Below are 10777 nucleotides of genomic sequence, written 5' to 3' on the forward strand. Positions count from 1 at the left end.
TGTAGGATCAACTAAAGCGTTTTCTATACAAAACTCACCCATCTGAAAACTAAAGACAAAAGGCCACATAAAGGAAATATGTCTGTCGACGTGAGCGAGGGTGTTCGGCATATAAAATTGCTCTAATTTTGGCAGATCTTAATTATGGGGCAGCAATCAATACAGGGGCACCTGAGAGTCAAAGCATGCAGCACCGCTGAAAAATGTAAACATTTTGAGAGACTGATTGGTATCCAAACCACAAGACCGTTACCTGTCAAGTCCCAGAAGCGAGTACTAACCTGATGACTCTGCACACACGCGTGTGTGTGTGTGTGTGTGTGTGTGAATTAGTGTGTATGTACGTGATTATATTTGATTGAAATTGAGGCCTGCACGGGACATTAAAAAAAAAGAAGAAAAGAAAAAAAAGCTCTGGTTAAAATCAGAGACTCTATTCTGCTTTGGACTGACACATAATTATATCATTTAAATTTTTGCAGGTGTGCATTTGAAAATACAGCGAGTCTCCATAAATCAGGAAAAAAAGAGACTTCTTTGAAAACATGGCATCAAAAATAGAAAATTAAAATGTAATGGTTGCATACGTTTTGAAGTTTTTCTGTTTATTTTTGTTCCAAAGAAATAAACAGAAGAATCTGAAAGAAGTATTTATGTTTAAGAATGTAATTATGCGTTTCAGATTTTTTTTCTTTTTATATTTGAAATATATATTTTTAAATATAATTTTCTTCTTAAATTTCACACGCAGAAGATTCAAAATATTTTGTATAAATAATAAACAATTTTTAAAAAACCCCAAAAAGGAGTCAAATCATATGAATTTTTTTTCCTGTAAAATAATTTCATATTCTATTTATTTTTCAGATGTATAATTTATCAAGTCACCTGCGATCTGACTGAAACAACTGGCTATCAATGCAATGAATGACAAAACACTATCACATCAGCTCCAGTATTGTTTTTATTTTTTTATCTTTTTGCAGAAGTCTTGATTTTCCTGTTGTGGCTCCTTGAGATTCACTCCCTGCACCGACGCTTCCGTGTTAAAGCGTACCGACGAACAGCTGGGGCGAGCCTGGAAACGCTGCTTGAGGCTCAACACTATGGGGAGGCTGCCATTGATATCCATTGTGTAATTTTCTATTGGCAGGTGGGGGATGACGGTGATTAAATCTGGGCTTTGGCTTCTGCCATCCGCATTATTGTGTCGGGATTCCCCGGGTCCCTACTCTGCGGATCCTCTGTCACATTCTGTCATGCCAGCTTTGGGTCCTGCCAGCTGGCCCCAGGAGTATGGCATAACACTGACTCCCTATGAGATGCCCCCCCTTTATTATTCTTTGTCACACAAAAAAAAAAAAAACTATTAGATTAATATAATCTGTACCAAACTCACAAGCTCTTGCTTTCTTCTAGAAGCATCTTTTGATTTAGATTACTGTTCTGAAGCAATGCACCCAGGCTGATCAGCAGCAGCAGAGATTCTCCTGCGGGTTTATAAAGTTGTTCTTCTTGGTACTAGGGATTATTTCTCAAACATGCAGGTCTTGTCTCGGCGGACACACACTGGGACGGCGGCTAAAGTTCAGGCACGCTCAAACAGAGGCGCTTCCTATCGGTGTCTGACTGGGCTGTTTGTTTAAGAGCAAGGAGGCGAGGAGAGCCACAAGAGCTCTCGTTGGCTTTGAATGAGGCCACTTTACCTCACACGTATAATTGAGGAGGCTTCAGCTTGGGGTTTGAATCATCTCTGGAGCCACAACAACATAATTATCTCATTCACCATCCAAACACGAGCAAATTATTCTGAAGTAATCTGACCTTCCCTGAACATCTAAAAAGGCTTGATTCACTGATTTTAATTGTCAGAGAAACATGAAGTTATATGTCCTGAGTATCTTTAGAGAAATTACTTTGAAAGGATCAGATTTGCTAAGAGCCAGCTTGATTTTCTAACAAAAAAAAATATCAGTAACTCACACTAATTAGATGCAGTATGTGTGTTAGTGCCATAAATATACATGGGCATCAGATAAGTTGGGGGGGAAAAAACTGATTTAAAAAACAAAAGTGGTGGTTACCACCCCACCACCTCCTTGATTACCCTTTTTTATGTTTGTTACAGAGTACAAGAGTGGATGTTACAGATTTTAAATGAAGGTATTTATTATTAAGGGAGAAAAAAAATATAAAAATCTACCCTGGCGGGTTTTCAAGGATGAAAGGATAAGATTCAGGTCAGGACTTTGACTAGGACATTCCAAAGTCTTCGTTTTGCTTTTCTTCAGCTATTCCGAGGTGACATTTCTGGTGTATTGTGGCTCATTGTCCTGCTGCAGAACCCAATCTGGTTTCAGATTGAGGTCACCAACAGCAGCGAAACAGCCCCAGACCATCACACTAACACCACCATGTCTCACTGTTGGTCCAAAAAGCAGTTACATTTACAGAGTTTGTCCACAGAACGTTTTCTCAAAAGTCTTGGGATCATCAAGATGTGTTCTGGGAAAAATTGAGATGAGCTTTAATATTCATTTTGCTCAGCAGTGGTTTTCGTCTTGGAACTGTGCCATGGAGGCCATTTTTGCCCAGTCTCTTATGGTGCAGCATGTACCTTGACCTTAACTGATGCAAGTGAGGCCTGCAGTTCTTTGGATGCTGTTTGCGAGATCTTTTGCGACCTCCTGGATGAGTCATCACCATGCTCATGGGACCACTATTGACCACCATTTCATGTTTTCTCCATCTGCCGATAATGGCTTTCACTGTGGTTCACAGGATGCCCAAAACCTTTAGAAATGACTTTGTAACCCTTTCCAGACTGATGGTGGTTGACAAAAGCACCATCAGTCTGGATCCCAACTACTTTCTTTCTCATTTATTCCTGGATTTCTTTGGATCTTGGCATGATTTCTACCTTTTGAGTCAGGCAGCTCATATTTAACCGAGGTCTTGATTGAGAACAGGCGTGTGGGTGTGGCTAAAGAGAGTGAACACAGGTGTGATGAACCACAGTTATCTTTTAACAGGGCCATGTGGGCTGGGATCGTTTGCTCCCTCGACAATAGACATCTTCATTTAAAAACTGTATTTTGTGTTTACTTGTGTCGTCTCTAAATAATATTTAAAATGGTTTGATGTTTTGAAACACTTAAGTGGGACAGCCATGCAAAAAACAACAACAAAAAAAAGCAAAGATCAGGAAGGGTCAAAGATTTTGTTGCACCAGTGTAGGTAGGTGATTACACAAGACTCGAAAAATAATCTTAGAAAAAAAAAAAAAGATCTACAACCAAAATTTTAATCTCAATTTTTGTCACTCACATAATAAGACATGAAATTGTCACATACGCAGTTATATTTCCACATGAGTGCTGTGCCAGGTATGTTCACTTTTATTAACTATCCACACATTTTGCACCATAATCAAAAATAAATGATTAAAAAAGATTGATCAAATATGAAACGAAATAATTTGCACCAATCAGAATGAATCTAATCTCTCTCAGTTCACAGGTGGTATTTCTTCGAGTTACAGCTCCTCAAGGCTGAGCTTTCTTTAATTTTGTCACATGACCGAGGCTGTTCACTGGTTCAAAATTAGCCCCTGACACGTCAGCTGGGTACAGTATATCACCAGTGCCTCGGACTCTCGAATAGCGCACCCCATGCTGTGAATGTGTCAATGTTATGAAGTGCTGTTATCTGATCTATTGGGGTCCATGTCGGTTTACAAGCTGTGTCTGCACACACACACACATGCACGCACGCACGCGCGCACACACACACACACACACACAAGTGAATGGGAAAACTAGTTACCCTGCCTATTGCTGGTTAGTTTAAATGAAATTGTTTATCTGCTCGCAATTTGTTGAATGCTGTTTTTCTGCACTGAAAATGCATCTGACTTTATTTTCACTACTACACGATCGCAGCTCATAGACACTCAAGCTCTGTCAGCGGTATTTGCTTGAAGCCCCCCGGATGTTGCTCTAGTTCTGTTGACTCAAAATCAAGGCCGGAAGGTGTAACGTATCGCAGCCAGTCCTTGGCTTGTCTGACGTTTGAAATATAACATAATGAACACTTGGAACGCAGTGTCATATGAAAAAAAAAAAAAAAAAAAAAAAAAAAACTGGTATAAAATTCTTCTGTGTTTTCATACTTTCCTGGGCTGTGCATGCAGCTAAATGCCAAAAACACACAAGAGCCATTTCGGATGAATGCTCGAAGGTAGCCTGATTTCAGCGCCGACAATATTTACAAAATAAGTAGGAGAATGGAAATCCACTTTTAGTGATGCTTGTTTTTACTCCAGCTGATGTCACACAGTGTCTGTCATTTATGTTGGCTTACAAAAACTTTCTTTAATCTTTAGGATACAAATCTGTTAAGCTTGGGTGTGGAGGATTCCTTTGGGAGCTTAAAAGGATTTTGCCAATGACCTCATCCAATTTTGACACTTCTCAAATGAAATGAGAGTGTGACAACTCCATGCAGTACATTTTGCTGGAGCATTCTTCATTAAAGCAGATGTAAAAAAAAATTGTGGGAATCTTAACAATGGCTATGTTGACAAAAAAAAAAAAAGGCTGTTTATTTGTATTTGTATCTTTAGAAAATGATGTTCATTGAACCAAGAATTTTGTTTACTTTTAAAACTGAAATGGAAGTTTCTCAAAAGATATATATATATATGTGTGTGTGTGTGTGTGTGTGCGCGTGTGTGTGTAAGGAGCACCAAATAATAGCAAAAAATAATAAAGTTATTGGCTTTTTGAAGGTTTTCCTCTTTGACAGTTTATCTTTGGTGATAAGTTCCCAGTCTTTGAGGTTGGAAGGCAGGCTTGCCATCGTCCCAATCTTTAGTTCTCAAGTCTTGACTCTGGTAGTTTTACCAGTTTTACTTCTAAAGCGATAAAGCGAAAGGATTACATTAAATCTAATGCTGGTGGAATCATTTTTATGTTATATTTTTAAAATTATCTCTCTTTTTTTTTTTGCTAATTTAGAAGTGTGGCAGCTTTAAAATAATACTTAATGCGTAATTGATAACTTTGAAATGGAAATTTGTGGGCCAAACTGGAATTGCAAAAGTCTTTTCATCCAAAAGAAACGTATTTAAAACCTTTTATGTAAAAACTACTCTAACGAGAAGACATAATTTTATTCATCAAGGATATTTTGTCAACATTATGAACACAGTCTAAAGTGTAAAACAAGAAAAAAAGTAGAACTGCAAGGATTTATCGATGGGTTCCAAACCCAGCATATCCTGCCAGGCATAATTATTAATTTATTTAACACAAGAGCGCTCTCAAATCTGAATGACATTTGCAGTACTTTATGGGCAGGATGAACTCCTCTGAAGCTCCAGCTCCTGGTGAGCTGCTGGAGCTTTGACTCTCCCAGAGAGATTGAGGAACTGGACTCATCAAAATCCTGTTCCTGGTCAAGCCAGAGGCAGACCTTATCACACTCTTGATATTGTGTTGCTATGCATGTTTCTCTTTGATTAGTGAGGAAAAAAATGCTGAAATGGGTGGATTCTATCGGCTTTCTAGGAGTTTTGCAATGACTTTTTTTGTGAAGTATGAAGTGTCAGAATTTTTTTTTTTTTTTTGCATTTTGGGTTCTCAAGTGAACAAGATAAAAATTGCCTTTAGGCCTAACAATCCTAGGCTCTAAAATCATTTATTTAAAATCTTGAGTGAGTGCTTAACTTTTAGATGTTTGATCCTATTTATTGGAAAAATAATAAATTCCCTGAGGGAATTTTGATTTATTTAAAGAATGGGTAATTGTTTTTACTTTAGAGACTCTTGTAACGTATCAAGAGCACACTGGGAATCAACTCATCAAAGAGGGCAAAACTGCTTCTATAGCATTTTTAAGCTCGACTTCACTTACAGTCTCTTTGAAGAATTGCCCAAAAGTCTAACAATCCAATCAACGATTTGCGTAATGTCTGAAATTATTAGACATAATTTAAATCCATGTGTTATTCAAATACAAACACGCACAATCTTACTTACTCCGCCCGTGTCTGGGACGCGGCGAATATTGCATCGGGGGAAAACCACATTAAAGGTGAGTGCTGTTATTCTGCCTTTGGTCCTGCTAGACTCATCAGTTATCCTCTATGGCCTCCAGGATGTCTGCCATCCCCTCCCCTCCCTTGTGTTTGTTTTAAGAAAAATCCCGCTCCAAGATGGGAGCGCGGAGTCTGACACAAAAGTAAAAACACATCTTTCATGGCTAAATAAATCTGACAAAGAAATGCTTTATGGACTGCCACCTGAAGGTAGTCCTAAAAGCCGCGGTGAGCAAAGTGGCCGTAACGTTTAATCCAATTGGCTTCCTCACTCCAAAACAGTCTTAGCAGATGGTAGGGTGTAATATGAAAGTTATTCACCCACTCACTACTGCAGCGCGTCTGTTATATCACCATGTCCTGTTATTCTTTATGGGTTCCATAGGCACTAAAGAGGAGAGAAGTTATTTTCTTTTCATTACTCCTCTCTCTTGGGGACAGCAAGACTTGGTCCAGCTCTTCCCTTTCAGTCCAGAAATTCTTTTCAATTAAAGGCCTATCCTACCAGATGGTAGAGGCATTAGACCAGGGCTCTGCTGATGTGCAATCCCTGCAGCCAATGGACAGCCATTTCATTTACCAGGCAGTAAATCTTATGGCACCTATGCACCCAGCCGAACAGGCAGGCGGCGACCCGTCAGCTCGCACCAGCCTGACAACAGTGTCACAGACTGAGCTGAACTTTTGCTGCGCAGATTTCCTTGCCCTCAATCACACATGTATTGTCTTTGCTACGGATCAATTAAAAGGAGGAGGTCTAAAAAAAGGGTCCATTTGTAAAATGGACGTCCTCTAAGAACTGAAACAGCAGCAGAGAGCATTGGAAGCGTGAATAATTTATCCCGAAACCCTATCACAGTGTTTGTATCAGTTTCCATCATAAAGCTTTGGCCAGGGAGCGGGGTGGAGGGGCATACATCAGCAAGTGTGACAGGCTCTGCAGGGAGGGTACAGTAGTGGGTTCATCTGGGCAACCACATACACATAAATCCATTTGCTGTCACCGGAGGAAGAGGATAGGAGGAAATGGTGCAGTGAAAGTGGTCTTGGCTAAATCACATGCATTCAAAAGATCTCTTTATATAGATAGCTGTTTTACAGTGTTATGCACTGTACATAATTTATGTTGCCAAGACCTTGGAGTCTGTTATGTTGTTTTACTTCTTAACTATTTTTTTGTTGTTGTTGTTGTTCATGATCATAAATGATTGCCTTGCAATAGTGTGACTACTGTGTAAACTTTTCCATATTTTAAGACACAACCACAAACATTAATCTGTTTTATTAGGAGTGTATGTGACAGACCAACACAACACAACGCAGAGTACTCTGTGTGTTTTGTTCAATGTCCATGTCTTGACAGAACAGCTGGATTTACACAAAGATTAAATTACACACTAGTGGCATTTAAAAGGAACTAGTTGCACCGGATCTTATTTAGGCATAGCAAAGTAAAGGGGACACGTTTTAAATGTTCATTTTCAAAGACGTTTTGAAAACAAAGCATAATTTTCTATTTCCGTAAGAGTTATGCGCTCTCTCATGTTGGTCTATCAAAAAAAACAAAAAAAACCTCAAATTTGTGTTTGTAATATGACTAAATAGTAAAAAAAATATTGAAGGGAAGCAATATGTTTGACACTGCACACATTTACCCGTATGCAACTTCAACAGCTTGCACTGTGTTTTTGCACTTTAAAAGTCTGGGTTCAGCTATAGCATTGCACAAACATGTAAAGGAAGTGGAATCACTCGTCACCCGTCTTCTTTCTGTTTAATGAAACTCCGAGTCCGGGATCAAACCTGCTCCTGCGCCAATTCTGACTCTATACCATCAAAAATACTGCTTATCGCAGGAATGCGCGAGAGCCGGAAAAATTATGCATGTGTTCTGTGTTATTTTAGTTTGGTTAACATTATTTGTGTGTAATGAGAGACAGGCTCCACCCTGCTGGGAAGAGGAAATTCAGTTGGAAGGATTAATGATGACATTTTATTTTTTTTGGCCAAAATGCAATACTTCTGTCAGCTATGCCTAATCTTGTGGTACATCATTACCCATGCTCATTTTTTTTCTAAGTAGCCTACATGGTAGGGAATGGTTTATGTCAGACTGAATCCTTATCTATTCTAAGAATAACCACCGCAATCTCCTATCACTCTATCACATTACAGTGGCAAGTTTCACATTTCCTTGGAAGAATCATTTAAAAGCACATTGACACCCATTGACTTGATTACCAGATTGACAAATCTTTTTTTTTTTTTTTTTGTATGATGATTACTACTGTGGCTTATCCAGACTTATTTATCCCTAATTGTTTCTCTTATTACAGTTAATAGGACCAATCACCATAACTTTGCAGATGACAAAGTTCTTTATAATAAAATGTTATCAGTTGACTATGAACCCATTGAAGCACTGAGCGGATGCATAGAACAAATCAATGCTTGAATAAGCCTTCAACTGAACAGCAACAAAACTGAAGTTATTATTTTTGGACAACAGTCAAGAGTCAGCACACATCTTCAGATGTAACAACTAAAACTTACTGATCGGGACTGAAATCTTGGAATAGTGACAGATTCAGACCTGAACCCCAACAGACACATAAAGGCAATTACAAAGTGAGTCTTTCGTCATCTAAAGAACATTTCCAGGACAGAATGTTGTTGATTGTGTTCCCGCAAAATCTAGTAAAAAAGAGCACATCACCTAATTTGACACACTGCAGTGTGAAAGTGAACCGCACCAATTGAGTTTTCTGGACTTTCAGGTGAGAAAACACCCTGAAAAACTTTTGATAGTTTATAAATCGCCAATCTATTCTGGCTTAGCAGCAGAATAGATTAAGGATCTTTTGTTGTATGAACTTCCCAGACTGCCTAGGTTTTCTTGTTCAAGTCTATATCCAGAAAAAGAACAAAACATGGAGCAACATCATTCAGTTTTTATGCTCCACTGACCTACTGAAAATAAAACTATCCAACTGTTTTTCTGTGACTTGTTTGGACAAGAAACCCTCTATTAATATAAAAAATGTTTTCATTTTAAGTTGATAGTAAGTCATTTTAGTAACATACTTTATGTGGTCGTTAAGACTTACGTCAGAATCCAAAACTATCATAATGAGTGTGGCACTTGGACATAGGGAGAGCTGGAGCCAGACGTACACTTGAATATTTAATAAAGATACTAAACTTACAGGCAAGGAACTTTATTATCAGGTATAAATCAAGAAAGAACAAAGAACAGAGTGACCCATCCACCTAATCATGTGATGGATTCACTGAGTTAGTAGCTATCTACAGAAAAGCTTTAACCTGTGATGTTTAAAACTATTCATACTGCTGCCGGTGGTTAAAATTAGCTAGTAAATTTGTTTCTGATTAGAAATGACTCAGGGATTTGCTTTCCTCACTTTGTACTTTGAAGCATCAGTAAAGTAAATAACCAGAATGTAGCAAATACAAATAGCTAATAAATAATGTTTATTAAATAGCTTACCAGTTTTCAGTCAGGACTTCGAAATAATCACAAGGAAAGATGCTTCATGTTAAAATGGTACTGGTAGCCATAGAATGACAAAATACCAAAAAAATATAAATACTTTAATGTGAGAGAGATATGCACTAGCACTTCTTATTAGATTGCAAAATATTAGTAAAAATATATAGGAAGTAACAGGTACTTGTTCTTATGGTATTCTCCTCAAATGGAGGAAAACAGCTTAAGATGCAGATTCATTCTGCTTCAACTTAGAACTTCCTTATGACATAAAGCATTTATACAGACAATTCTTGGCAGCATAGCTTGTATTGGAAGTATACAAATGAAATATTTTGGGCTACAAAAAAAGATATATATTTGGTTTGAACAGCATCACAGTTCATTTGCAAAACTGTTTGAGTGTCATAGTTGACATGCTGTAAAAACAGAGCTCCTGGTGAGCGAAAAGCAACTAGTCTGAACTCACATCAGCCCGGTCCCCGCCGGTAATCTCAGACTGCAACTCCCACTGGTTTCAGCAGCTGGAAGAAAAAGAGAATAATGACTTCAGTCTGATAGGCTGCTGCTGCCAGAAAACTCTCAGCGGTCAGCATCTGAAGTATTGGCCAAAATTGACTCGTCTCAGGGAAAAACAGCTTTTTTCTGTAGAACTGGGTTTACATCTGGTCTCAAAAGAGGAGCCAGCTTGTTAAGGAGGTGAGGTTTTGTTTTTTTTTTTGTTTTGTTTTTTTGCTCAAGTTGATTAACAAGACTCTTGGAATATTTGAAGACATTCTGCAGAGTTAAAAAAAAAATAAATAAATGTCTCAACCAAAATATGCCGCAACTATATTCCCAAAGTGTCTGCAGTTATTTCATTTAAACCAAGAATTTATAGACAGGGTAATGAAGGGATGTTTCAAAAGGCACTAGCCTGTAGACTGGTTATATATTTTATATACTTTTGTTTCGCGAGTCTACAGAAATGTTTCCAAAAAGTGTTAGTGATTGTTTAAGAAAATAGGAAATCTTCATCTTCATCTTATCTTTAATTAGTAGCGACTTTTGCCTGTAACACACACCGTAGTTGCTGTTTTTGCCCAGTTTATTTCTTATGACTGAATCATAAGAAATCAAAAAAGCTGCGATAAGTGTTTTTCTTGAGCTGGATGATGAATGTTACCAAT

At 38.1% G+C, this 10777-nt stretch overlaps 1 long non-coding RNA gene across 1 annotated transcript in view; it reads right to left on the reverse strand.

The window, feature by feature from the left end:
• Window positions 1-10134, reverse strand: part of LOC103139775 (uncharacterized) — a 40381-nt gene extending 30247 nt beyond the window's left edge. The window contains exon 1 of the long non-coding RNA XR_001662416.1: window positions 10078-10134. This is a non-coding gene — a long non-coding RNA (uncharacterized LOC103139775). The remainder of the gene's footprint in view (window positions 1-10077) is intronic.
• Between the last annotated feature and the right edge of the window lie 643 nt (window positions 10135-10777).

This window comes from Poecilia formosa, unplaced genomic scaffold (assembly GCF_000485575.1).
Source record: "Poecilia formosa unplaced genomic scaffold, Poecilia_formosa-5.1.2 Scaffold64, whole genome shotgun sequence".
In the NCBI taxonomy this organism is placed as follows: domain Eukaryota; kingdom Metazoa; phylum Chordata; class Actinopteri; order Cyprinodontiformes; family Poeciliidae; genus Poecilia; species Poecilia formosa.